The sequence below is a fragment of the Saccostrea cucullata genome, unplaced genomic scaffold (assembly GCF_032062105.1).
Source record: "Saccostrea cucullata isolate Sc308-1 unplaced genomic scaffold, CSIRO_AGI_Scuc_v1 ctg568, whole genome shotgun sequence".
Lineage (NCBI taxonomy): Eukaryota > Metazoa > Mollusca > Bivalvia > Ostreida > Ostreidae > Saccostrea > Saccostrea cuccullata.
In genome coordinates, this window is record NW_026933360.1 from 265,001 (window position 1) to 279,468 (window position 14,468).

Sequence of the window (14,468 nt, forward strand, 5' to 3'; positions counted from 1 at the left end):
GAGAGCTAAAGTGCCATCCATTGTAAAAAAAAATCTATATATATTGCGCACAAAAAGTTGCTCTTAATTTCGGAATAATTCGTCCTAATTCTTACCTAAATCTCTGATCTGTCGATATATTTTTTTTTCAGAGAGCTACAGTTCTGCAGATAAGGAAATTATAGGGAAAAATCTTTTAGAAAATTCTTAAGAACAGCAAAGCGGTGATTAGTCATATTTTCCTGGAAGCATCCTTAGATAGTGAAGATTCATGTTTATTCAAATCATGACCCCAGGGGTTGGGTGGGGCCATAATGGGGGGATCAAAGTTTTAAATAGGAATTATATATATATATATATATATATATATATATATAAACATATATAAACAGAGAAGCAATATGTTAATTTAGTCATAAATAGATGATATGGAATCTTCTTCAGGCAGTGTAGATTCGAGATTGTTCGAATAATTACTTCTGACCTTTGGCGTTTAAGTTGCATTTAAGGTAGGATTCTTCTCTGGTTTCCGACTAGATGAAACATTCAAAGTATATTTGCTTATATATTGAGGTGTAAGGAATTTAAAAGACCATATTTTTCTGTCCTCATCACAATTGTACAACTTTAAATAGAAATGGTAATCTGCGTTTGAAAACTAGCAGGGACTATATTTTTGGTGGAATGGTGGCGTATGAAAATATCTTCTTTTCTGCCTCTCAAAATTATAATAGAACAATGAATTAATTTATAATTTTTACACAATCGAAGACTTGGAAAAATTTTCAAATGTAAGTTAAATCAATAATGACGGACTAAACTTTCAAAATATATCAAATAAATATGATTTTTCAAACAAACTAGAACTTTGTTAGCTTTTAAACGCCTCCTATCAAAGTGCAGATTTGAGCCAAAAATCCATAAAAATTATTTTTTCTCTCTTAGTAAACGATCAAAACTTTTTGTTTTTGTATCATTTTGTACATTTATAAGACTACTTTATTATATGTGAAAATAAGAAAAAGTTAAATATAGAAGCATATGAAAATAACTAATATATCCTAAAAAATTAGGAAAAACAGAGTAAATTCGCATTAGCCTAAATCCAGTTAAGTTAATTTTTTATGTAAATTTGGTAATATCATGCTATAGACCCGAAGGAGTAATATGTTTTTATGCAAAAAGAACAATCTTTAAACTTTTGAAATAGAAGTAGATATCACATGATTGGCAACAGTATTTTTTTATTCTTAATGTCAAGGAAAAAGATAATGACCTTGACCTGACCTTGCCTCTAATATAAAACGGTCAAATTTAATTTCACTGATACTATCACTTACTGATATTGTCTTCTTCATTCTGTGAAAATTTCATTAATTTTTAAATAATAGGAATATGAGAAGAATCCTACCTTAAGAAATTTCATCCCTCACCATAAGCTGTCATACAGAGGTATTATACATAACTTTTGGAGGATGAGTAAATTTTTGTCTTGATTGTACGATTTTTCGGTTAAAAGGTCAAAGTATTGTCTTACGGTGTCATTATATATGTAAGGTTTACGGTATATAGGGAAATTTTTCGCCTCCAGTTTATTTCCACTACTTTAGCCCTACTCACAGATGGGAGAATTTAACACTAGGGGAATGAAAAACACACAGTATAATTTCTTAAACAAAACAGGACAAAATCGTTTGCAAGTATGAAAGGGTGAAAATAACCCTATATACAGTATTTTCAAAACTTTTGACCACATTCCACACTATATATATAATATCAAATAAGGGTACCCAGGTGAGCACCACGGTTGGTAAGTTTTGGAGGCTTTTCTAAATATCAGTTACAGATGACACATATACAGTCTAGTCGAACCCTCAAACGGGGGTATACCTTCAAACGAGGGGTTTCCTTCCCTTAATGCAACGCGTGAAAGCGGAAGTGGAATTAAAGAATAATAACACTTCTTATTTAAAAAATACATATTTTTTTAAAAAATCATAAACATACAAAAATGAATTGTCTACACCTTTGTTTTCAATAAAAAAAATAAAATAAAAATATTTTTTCGTCTTAATGTACCTCATTTCTGAAGCACAAAAGTTTACAGGACAGAGGAAATTCGGACGGGCACACAAGAAAGTGTCGAAAAATAATAAATAACATGTAAATTACACAAAATTTTTAATACCGGGGAAGGGAATTATATGTAGTTTACCTTTAAACAAATTGTTTGTTTATTCATCCGTTTTAATATATTATGAACCAGAAGTCTCTGTCAAGACTGTAGCTCTACTGGTTTGTACTTATCAAAAACCATTGCACTATTTTATGTATCTTTGTGTAGTCTACTTGTGTGCCAACTTATTTTGAAATCAAACTAAAACTGTAGAAGGAGTAGCGTTTTAAAAGAATTTCACAGAAAATTCTATTTTTAGTAACCATGGTAACACAGTTCATCGAAATCAAAAACCGATGCACTATTCTATGTATCTTAGTGTAGTCTACTTGTGTGCCAAGTTAAATTGAAATCAGACCAAAACTGTAGAATGAGTAGCGTTTTAAAGGAATTTCACAGAAAATTCTATTTTTAGTAACCATGGCAACACCGTTCATCGAAATCAAAAACTGATGCACTATTCTATGTATCTTAGTGTAGTCTACTTGTGTACCAAGTTAAATTGAAATCAGACCAAAACTGTAGAATGAGTAACGTTTTAAAGGAATTTCACAGAAAATTCTATTTTTATTTAACCATGGCAACACCGTTCATCGAAATCAAAAACCGATGCACTATTCTATGTATCTTAGTGTAGTCTACATGTGTGCCAAGTTATATTGTAATCAGACCAAAACTGTAGAAGGAGTAGCGTTTTAAAGGAATTTCACAGAAAATTCTATTTTTAGTCACCATAGTAACACCGTTCATCGAAATCAAAAACTGATGCACTATTCTACGTATCTGAGTGTAGTCTACTTGTGTGCCATGTTATATTGAAATCAGACCAAAACTGTAGAAAGAGTAGCATTTTTCAGGAATTTCACAGAAAATTCTATTTTTAGTAACCATGGCAACACCGTTCATCGAAATCAAAAACCGATGCACTGTTCTTTGTATCTTAGTGTGTGTGCCAAGTAATACTGAAATCAGACTAAAATTGTAGGAGGAGTAACGTTTTTAAAAATTGTTTACAGACAGACGGACAGACAGACAGACAGACAGACAGACAGACGGACGGACGCCGGACGCATTACTATCGCATAAGCTCTTCTGGTCTCTGACCAGTAGAGCTAATAAAAAATTCTAGTTGTATCAAGCATGGAGGTCAAGGCACAGAATACGCTAACTTTGGGAGAGAATAGGTCTCGATTTTAGCAATAAACATATACTTTTTAGCAATACGATCTCTTTAAACATCTTTAATCTATCAAATCTGAGTACATACATAGCTACGAAATAATCCATCACTTTGCACGAGCATATTTTGTGGACAACACGTTTTTCCGCGAAAACGGCACTTTTTTGAGTGTCTGCGCATGCGCGTACCCCCGTTTGAGGGTACGGTTTTCCTACTTCCGTTTACCCCCGTTTGGGGGTTCGACTAGACTGATACATGTATATGAGATTTACAGTTCACATTCTTTGATATAAAAATATGTGTTTTTTCAATAGGCCAGCGCTAAATTTATGTATAGGCATTATTGTATGTGCCTGTCAGACGAGTGATACGTTCATCATGTTCATTAGATCCGCCCATAATTTTCCCATTATCTACCCAGAGTTGTCTCCCGCTTCACTTAAACTAGCGAGAACGACAACTCAATTACGATTAGATCGGGCTCAATATTTATAAAACATCGTTCTTACCATGGAAGGCACAGGCAAAGAACTCGACCTGTTCGTGGGTCTCTCCAACCGGTTTTGAACGACGTTAACAAACTCCACGATAGTAGCTCGAGGAAAACGATGCCTTTGTATCAGTTCAATATCGCTGAAAAAATCTAAGGGATTTGTGCGGTCCCTGAAAACTCGCTATCGTCTTAAACGTCTGTCTCTGGCTATTGCAAGCAAGAGTGCTGCCATTTTCTTGATCGTAAATAAAGATACGTGTAGGTGCACGGTAACCGTAGATTTACGTTTAATTATGACGTAATTTTACGTCTACGATTTTTGTAAATACGGTTTCAGACGTAAATCCACGCGACGTCTGAATTTACGTCTACGTCTAAGAACTTTCGTAAATATGTACACTGCTCTTTAGTATTAATCAACCGTTTTATGATAAGATTTCCAAAATTTTGAAATATATATGGCCCTAGTGTCAGTGGTTACCTCTATATGAGGTGCACAACTGGTTATAAGGTTGAAGTACATTTTCTCTTTGTTACTCTGATCTGCCTCTGGATATTAAGTAAATAGAGTAAGCATGCTAGGTTTAGAATTATGATAAGCAATGGTGCCTCTTTCAAAATTGTGAATTGTGAATTTCATGGCCTCTGGGGTAAAACACAAACCAATTTTAATTGTTTGAAAGTTGTCACACGATACTCAGGTGACCTATAAGGCCCGTGGGCCTCTTGTTAAGGTAGGTCCCTACTCGTAGAATAACTGGTTAACAGTTCAATTTTTGTCCTAATTTACATTAAGAGATACTTTTTCTACTTCAAAAGCACAAAAAATAGAAAGATAATATATATTTTTATTGAGATAGGATATGAAACACTCATGTACCCTCTTGTAACAAAAACAAAATCCCGACTGTTATAAAGACGGCCTACATTTTATGTCACTGCACATGGCAAATAAATTCTTTTGAACATTAATCACAATGATAAGGATAATAATGAATAATTTCAGGCTATGGTACACATTACTGGTTAAAACTAAGAAAATATTGATGAATTAATCTCATTTTACTAATGAAGTAACAAAGCTCAAAATTCAAATAAAGCTCTCTATTAGAATAATTAATTTGTTTACCCTGATTTTTGTTTTTATTTATAGCAACCGATGCTTGAAGTATCTTTTAGGCATGATAAATGTATTGGTCATCTGTCTTTACACCGAGATATGGGGTAAAACATACAGGTACCCCCATCGCAGTTCAATAGCTCAAGCCTTTTATGTCCACAAAGATATTTACAAATCAGCTATAAGTGAAATATTCTTTTGAAGAACAATTTTATCAAAATTTACACACCCTTTCAGCCTTAGCCTTTAGAAATTTTATTCTCAAGTTAATTCTGAATATATTATATACTGTAGAAGTACTTTTTTTCCACGTGGTATTAATTTACACTATGAACGCGGTCACAAATTTTCCGCGGAAATTTGTCCAAGCGGTCTTAATATAAATGTAAGGCATATAAAGACAGTCTAAGAAATCCGCGTAATTTTCTACCCGCGGATTAAACAGAAATTAAGAATGCGCGGAATTATGACCCCGTGGAAAATGTACGTCTACAGTATACAGGCTATTACAAGGGATATGTCCACTACTAATGATACGACTTTCCTGGATGCCTATTACTACTTACAAAAGATTATAAGCAAGATATACAATGTCTTTCAATCAAAATTATGTCCAAAATTTCATATACATCATTAGTAGCCTGTGTTGATTTCTTTATTATAACGGACTCGGGAGTACCTTCGTTCGTATGTAGAAAATTTGCCGTCAAAAATGAAAGTAGGAAAATCCCATCTACACAGCATATCAATACGTTCTATTTCCACTATTGAAGAGTTATAGTTCTTAGTGCGCTCTTTTGTGAAAAAGTCGGAGAATGTACAAATCTCGCGGGATTTCTGGGACAAACGTAACATTAGTCCGAAAAATCTGACGTTTTCCTCGCTTTTTTACGATTTTGATATTTTACATGCCAGGAAAACGTCAGAACCGGCGCCATTACAAAAACTGGAAATTTCGCCGTCTTCAACTGGAGTTGATTTTTGATACTTGTGAACCGAACTAAATGCCGAAATCAGAATTTGTGAAAACCACAAGGCCTTTAGTACTCACCAATATCGATGAAAAGAAAATATCACTCCACATTTCGCAACAGGACATGCAAGATTTTAAAAATCACGATTTGAAGATAAATCTCGACAGTATGATAAAACCTTTTTCAATGGATTATTTATTTCATAAATGAACCATAAAAACTATATTGGTAAGTTCTTTAAGTATTGTACTATTGACAACTTTTTATTTTGAAATTTAATTCAGTTCGCAAGTATCTAAAATCAACTCGAGAATGCCGCCTCCGGTTGGAGGCGGCGATTCCCCAGTTTACGTAACGGCGCCGGTTCTGACGTTTGCCTGGCATGTAAAATATCAAAATCATAAAAAAGCCAGGAAAACGTCGGATTTTTCGGACTAACGTAACATAAACATGTAAACAACATGTTGAATGTCGATGATCAAATACTAACAAAATGCATATGAAATATTTTATTATTGTGGACTTGATTTAAATCAAGAGTAGAGATGACAAGGAAATTAATTTACATCTATTGGTGATCGTATGTATCTATTTATCGTAACGGAACATTTAAAGACAATACACATACCTCGGAAATGTCGTATTTTTTATTAATGGACGATAATGTTAGGGTTTTCGCTCTCTTTCATATGTCTTTTCGTTCTTTTATTCTTTGGTTAGATTGACAAATGCACTAAGCATTTAAAATTGGATTGAGACTGGCATGTTTTGTATTATCCGCAACGCCATGCTGTCCCAGTCAGACGACCAAACGCGCTTCTGAATCTGAAGAGTTCACTAATGGAAATACAACGTATTGTGCACAAATGAAAACAATAAAGGAAAAGTGTTATTTAATGACATATAAGCAAATTATTTGCCACGGTTTCTGTATATAGGTATCAGAAATATTGGAGTTGTATGCAATCGTAAACGTATACTATCAATATAACCCCCTAGGCAATTATATATACTGCATCTGAAATGTCCGGCATTTGACCTCGCGCTTGTGTTTTAAATCGATTCAGTTTTCTGCTACATACTGTATTAATCTAAATCCTTGCACAAAAATACCTTCAATCATCTTTATACACCCCTTCAACATTTCTGTACACGTTGTTTACGTTTTTGCTAATGTTATATGTACCATAATTTTAAAATCGAAAAGGGCTAAATCCGGCTTCCGGTTTACCACGCGTAGGCCCCTACTTCAAATAGCAAAAACCTCCTCACCCGTAAGGTCTACACAGGCCTAGTTGAACCAATTGTTACACTTGTCACATGCTACAGTGTCTAAAGCAGGATCACCAGGTTCCCATTAACACTGTTTTACAATTGTCACAATAGTATATCTCATCTGATTGAGAGGTCGAGGGTTCATTTTCGTGTGAAACAGATGATTGTTCACTGCTGTACTTTTTACCCTTTCTTACAGGTTCTTTAGTCTTCTGTCCCCCTCTTTCTCCTAGAACTGTTATTTTTTGACAGCATGGTTTGTCTCTTTTTCCTTTGTATCAGTTCATTGAATTCTTGATTGCATCAATCAGGGCTAATTTAATGAAATAGTCCAATCACTTCAGCAAAGAGATCAAGGAGCAATGGCATGACAATCTCTTCTTCCCTGTCATCCGTTTCCAATGACTGAAATAAATTCAACCAGACTTCCAATAATTGTTCATTACCTAATAATAGGTTTCTTCACTGTCTTTGAAGATGGCCAATACGCGAATGAATAAATTCTGGCTTTAAGTATGTTTGCAGAAGATTGTTGGCTAGTACAAAGAATTTATATATTGGTTAACTAACAATAAATAGTCCTCTTGATGCTCCTTGCTTATGCAAAATTTCTTGCATGCTAGGATCATTGGAATCTGTGTTCTCAGAGATTGAGTTGCTTCAGTAATTTTTGCTTGTGATAGGAGATTTTGCGTCCAAGTCTGCTACTTTTTGACATTTTGCCAAGTGTCCGCAGCACAGATTTTTTAATTCTCTCATAAATTTTCATGCAGGAAAATTGCATGCTCCTGCAAGGTATCTTATCTTACTTCGGGGAACGGATGAAGGGTCATGTACTGTCTTGTCAGACTCATCAAATTTTTGCCGTTGTTGTGCAACAATGTCGGAAGCCTTCTTCTCTAATTCCGAGTCCATCAACCAGAGTAATAACTTTTGTGGAAAATTTATTATGATGAGGGTTCAATGGTCTGGAGTTGAAAAGATTCTCACACAATTCCGCATGTGTTTCACTCACAAGAATCTGGTTTATAGAAGAATAAGCTGCTACCCAACTCTCTGATTTCTCAGGCCCTTTAATACTACATGCACCTTGTTATAAAGAAATTTCTTATGGTTTTGCATGTTTTTATTCTGCAATAGATCAAGAGTTTCCTTTGGTATGTGTTTCAAACTCCATGGGCAATCAATTTCAGGTGGTAAATCATGAACAGCTTGCTCTTCCTCGCCTTCATCATGTGGTGTTTCCTCAGTGAGTTCAGTTGTTGGTGTCACTTTTGTAGCACAGGGAGTGATCATCTCACAGATCTGTGTGCAGCACTCAAGGTTTTCAAGTGGCTCAATGTAATCCTCTGAATAAAATGCATAAACCTCTTCTGTATGTTTCAAATTAGCTGCTTGTAAATCAAAATTCACAATCTTAAGACCATCTTTGGTAACACTTCTTTCAACAGCTACCCCCATCTGTCCGGGCGCCAGAAAACAAGTAACAATCTACTTCAACACAATCTAAGCCTAAATGTTCTGACCCTGCGCTTTGTGCACAGTAAGTGCAAAATCTAATTGGAGTGGATACTAGGATCTCCTTGCTAGCGTTTTCTGTTGTTGTGGATGATATATGTCAAAAAGAAACCTTTGCACAGATATAATGTTTCCATTGATGTTAATCAAAGGATCCTTATCCTGTAGCTTAATTATGAACAATCCTCCTTGTTCCATTTTGGATAAGACCGTATAAACCGAGGTCCGTGTCGCTGTAGGTGCTGGCACGATAAAGATCCCTCCCTGCTCAGTGGCAGTGAATGCCGAGTATAGGACAAAATTTGCAGCTCTCCACCGGCAAGTGGTGGTGTCTCCATATGAGTGAAAAATTCTCAAGAGGGACGTAAACAATACACAACCAGCAAATGTTCATTGTCAGCATTACAGGTCCCTCTTTAAAATCAAATAAGCTTTATTTTCAAAATAAAGCAATTTACGTTAAAAACTTCATATGTGTAATTTTGATGGTTGTCAGAATGTTTTTTATCCTTCGGTTAATTGCACAAAACCTTTTATTTGTAAATCTGGTATATAAAGCCCCCCCCCCCTTTTTTTTTTTTGCTGTCATCCGTTTTTATCCGGTTCACTTAATTTTACCAAAGCGCTTATTTTGTCTCAGCCAATCAGATGCCGCGCAAGGCATCCTATTTATAAAATTATCTGTATCTCGGAGTGCTGCCGCAAAAATTTCGGGATATCTACAATAGACAACATACTCTATATGTTATACAAGATATTATGCATTGTTAAAAAGACAAGAAACAACATTGAATCTAGCAAAGCCCAAAACAAGTCAGCAACTGGCAGGTACTTGATGCTTAATGACAAACCAATTAATATGGGATCATTGGGAGGCCTGCTTTAGGTTAATGAACTCACCTGCGAGCACCTTGAGTTGACTCCAGCATCAAAAATGAGGAACAAACTGGCAGGAAAAAGTAAAACATACGCAGTTCGGGGGGGGGGAGAGGTGGATCCCCCTCACTGAATTTGTAGAATTATTAAATGTATACATGCATGTATACTGAAGCAAATAAAATATACTATTATGGAAATAAAGATTTAATTGCTTATTCTTTATTATGTGTATAAACAATACACAACCAGCAAATGTTCATTGTCAGCATTACAGGTCCCTCTTTAAAATCAAATAAGCTTTATTTTCAAAGTAAAGCAATTTACGTTAAAAACTTCATATGTGTAATTTTGATGGTTGTCAGAATGTTTTTTATCCTTCGGTTAATTGCACAAAACCTTTTATTTGTAAATCTGGTATATAAAGCCCCCCCCCCCCTTTTTTTTTGCTGTCATCCATTTTTATCCGGTTCACTTAATTTTACCAAAGCGCTTATTTTGTCTCAGCCAATCAGATGCCGCGCAAGGCATCCTATTTATAAAATTATCTGTATCTCGGAGTGCTGCCGCAAAAATTTCGGGATATCTACAATAGACAACATACTCTATATGTTATACAAGATATTATGCATTGTTAAAAAGACAAGAAACAACATTGAATCTAGCAAAGCCCAAAACAAGTCAGCAACTGGCAGGTACTTGATGCTTAATGACAAACCAATTAATATGGGATCATTGGGAGGCCTGCTTTAGGTTAATGAACTCACCTGCGAGTTCCTTGAGTTGACTCCAGCATCAAAAATAAGGAACAAACTGGCAGGAAAAAGTGAAACATGCGCAGTTCGGGGGGGGGGGGGGGGGAGGTGGATCCCCCTCACTGAATTTGTAGAATTATTAAATGTATACATGCATGTATACTGAAGCAAATAAAATATACTATTATGGATATAAAGATTTAATTGCTTATTTTTTATTATGTGTATAGAAGATTCTTTTTATATGGAATATTTATTATCACACTGTAATGATGATTTTATGAGTTTGTACAAGCCAGACCTCGTAAATTTTTCATTTCGCGTGCTGAATACTATTATTTAGTAAAAAAAAAATTTCAAAAAAAAAACTCGGGACTTCGCACACTGGAAGCGAAAAACATACCACTAGACCACGAAATCGCTTTACTTAGAGTGAAGCCACAAACATGTATATATTCATGTTCGGTATTGTCAAAATTTTACACAATCCATGGTGTTTGATTTATTTAGCCTTTATTAAACAGTTCTAATAGATGTAATAAGAACATAAAGTCCGACGAGAACCTGTTTTATACGCAATAACTCTCCTCATGTCCCTGTGCTAAAAATAGCGACATGTAATACTAATTACTATAAATACTAATAAAACAAACGGGGCGGGGCACTTTGAGAGGAGTGAGAGAAGTCCTAGGGAGTTTTGGTATAAAGCTCAAAATCCTCTTGAAATATCGCACGGAAATGATAGTGTTACACACAGACAGAATGTGTAAATTTACGACCTTGAACTTTGATCTTTTGACCTCAAAATCAATAGGGATCTTTAATAGGCCACTGGTAGTTGTTATGTAAAATTTCATTGCAATAGCTCAAATGGTTCTAAAGATATCGTGTGGAAACGAAAGTATTATAGCAGAGAGAATTTGCTTATTTATGACCTTGACGTTTGACATTTTGACCTCAAAATCAATAGGGTTCTTCTTTAGTCCATAGGGAATTGCTATGCTAAATTTCATTGCAAAAGCTCAATGGGTTCTCGAGATATCGTGTGGAAACGAAAGCGTTACAGACAGACAAAAAGACGGACGGACGGACAAACCCAAATTAATATCCCCCACTTTTCATGCGGGGGACAATTACACGAGGACTCCCATCCCAATTTCAATAGTCCTCGCCCACTGATGTCAAACACAACGGCAGCCGCACGAGATTTTCATGCATATTTGGCATCCATAGCGTCAGACTGGGAGACAGTTGCGCACGAGATTTGCATGCATATTAGGCCTTTTAGCTCCTGATCTATTGACCTGCCTAATTTACATATTCTGGTAGAATTATCAAGAAATTAAATCCGATCACTTTCAAAAAACTTAAAAGACTTTTCAACTTTATACACAACCATTCTGTAATGTACTTTAGTATGTTGATGTACGACTTATCTAATAATGGTATGACTTATCTATTAACGGAAATTGGGGTTATCTGCTCTTGCTATCTCTGTAATTTACCGCCATGTCTGAATGCTCTACTGTTACAGTGACTGTACAATAAATTCTGTTTCAAACACCCAACCGGTGTCTGCTAATAATATATTACATGGTGTCAGAAGAAACTCGAACTCGGAATGGCAACTAGCTCACGATCAGCCCAGATTCGACTGGCAAGCCGGAGATCTGTCGGTTCAAGCAACACGTGGGTTTCATCTTCAAAGGCCACTGCCGAAATCCTATGCTAAACATAAGGCAGGATGGATCGGCATGTGGATTGGACAAGAACGTAGGAAAGTGTACAAGACTTTTGTGTTTGAAAATGACGATGAAGACGACCTAAACACTGCATAGAAACGGACTAGGGTAAAGTGCGTTACCCTAGTCCAAGATGGCGACAAGCTTATACGCTTCAGATTTTCATAAATAAATATTGATGAATTCTAATAAAAACCCCTACTTTGTTTTGCACCATTTTGTTTTGCAGCATCAGTTTTTCTTGCTCAGAAGGAGACTACATTTAACTCTGCGTAATTAACCAGAAAACGCGTCACGAAGTTTTGCCGTAGATTAGGGTAAAGTCTATGAAGTGTTTCTTTGCGATTAGGGTAAAGTTTTTTCGAGACTAGGGTAAAGTTATTTATTCTACTTTATTAACTTTACACATACAATTAATAAAGTTCAGAAAGAAATCCTGGAAAATATTCAAAACTTCTGCTTCCACAAAGAAACATATATACCGATTGTTTTTAACACAGTTTGCATACACAATATTACTCAAATTTTGAACAGTATACGTGTTATTTTTTCCGTTTCATAATAACATAGTGTTCAAACATGTAATTATAATATTCTCCAGGGTCGTAGCTAGGCGTACACAAAAAGTTTCTTAATTTCAACGTTGGTACCGTGCATAGAAATTAAGCAAAATTAATTGTTTCACGTACATGTATTTTGATAAAAAAAAAGTTGAATAAAACTGCTGAGTACGTGGATATAAATAAATCATTTTTAAACGATGTACTAGATGGGCATAGAGGTATCAATATAAAGCAAGAAATAATACTACTGATTTTTTTATGTTCTATTTACACTGTACCTCTATGTAACTTTATAGGTGTTTAGGCACAGACTTCATGTTAATGTTTTTTTCAAATTCTCGGTTTAATATCTTATCTAGTTGACTATATAACTTATATGCGACAACAAACCATGCATGCATCGGGGTTTCTTGCAGACCATCGGAATTTGGCGTCATCATCGGACTTTGGAGTCTTCCCTATGTTTCCATAGCATTTCACTTGGAAATATAATTAAAAAAGACTTACTTTATAAATCCGCAAATTTTTCAAACTAGGAATTTTGGGATACGTTTAATTCATACATCCTAGCATGTTGAATCAAATTTTATTCTTAACACTGATGAGAATAAAACAAGAAATGTTGTATATTTATAAAATTTATCAAACTACAATCCAGAAAAATTAGAGTAGAAATGTCAAAAAGCAAAACCAACTCACCGGTATTGCCTGTCCGTGCTCATTGATGTGTGCAGTTGAACACACCTGGTCATGTGGTGAAACTTCACATAAAAAAATCAGAGTTCGTGCCCAAGGTACGTAGCAACAGGGGGCGGACAGGGGGCCTGACATAACTTTTACTGTTAAAAATGTTCAATGAAAGACTGATCCCCCCTTATTTTTGTTACTAACAGTTACTTTTTATTAGTAAAAACATATAGTATTTTATGCAACAACAACAAAAAAAAAAAAATGGTACATGTACTGAAAGAAGATGGTCTGGGAAAAAAGGTGGCCTTTCACCTTGTTGAAGAAACACTTTTGAAGAAAAAAAAAACTTTACTGGAATTTAAGAATCAGAAGCCATAATTTAGAATTTAGAACTGTACTTATTTTTCTCTCGAACAAATGCTTTGCCAGTTACGTAAGTAGATACAGAAGTGTTCATTTTTGCATCATTTGTCGATCTTAGATCCAGGGTAAGAATACTACAAACACCCCACTTCTGGCCATTATGCACACGTCAGTGCAAAAAAAAAAAAAAGAAAATTTATAAAATATTTCTCTTCCCCTTTTCTGTATACTCTAATTAATCTGTAGATGTTTGATTTTTTTTCTCGCGGCATCTAAATAAAAAGAGCGTAGTTTTTCCTACTCATTTTGTTATATTATGTTCAAGATATAAAGAGGATTATAAACTAATTGCAAATAGTAGTGCATCGCCATCGCACTCGGTTCATTTCAATCTCATGCTCAATGGAAAAGGTGAAGATAACGAACAGTGATCTATAACTGAAAACTACAAACAATAGAAATTCCAGAAGTCAGATCAGGTGCCTAGAAGGAGAAAACATCCCTCAAAATAGGATCTTTTAGGTTCTGAAACAAGGCAAATGACATTTTACATTTACTTTACCCTAGTCACCAAAAGAACTCGGAATATCTTTACCCTAGTCAACAATTTACTTTACCCTAATCATGCTGAAATTTTGTACCCGCAATCTGGCTTTAATTAGCTCATTTCATGCCAACTTTTCGCAAATGTTCTGCTATTCTGTAAGAAATATTTTAATTTTAACAACACAATTTATAATGTAAGTCTGTATAACGCTGAAACT

General features: G+C 35.0%; 2 protein-coding genes across 2 annotated transcripts in view; both read right to left on the reverse strand.

Annotated features, from left to right (window-relative positions):
- LOC134238085 (putative nuclease HARBI1) overlaps positions 1–53 on the reverse strand; it is a 2,720-nt gene extending 2,667 nt beyond the window's left edge. Inside the window, exon 1 of the mRNA XM_062720209.1 lies at positions 1–53. This exon is cut by the window's left edge and continues 747 nt beyond it. The gene's annotated coding sequence lies outside the window, so the exon portion shown is untranslated.
- LOC134238092 (uncharacterized) overlaps positions 1–14,468 on the reverse strand; it is a 381,131-nt gene that overhangs the window by 190,234 nt on the left and 176,429 nt on the right. The window lies entirely within an intron of this gene.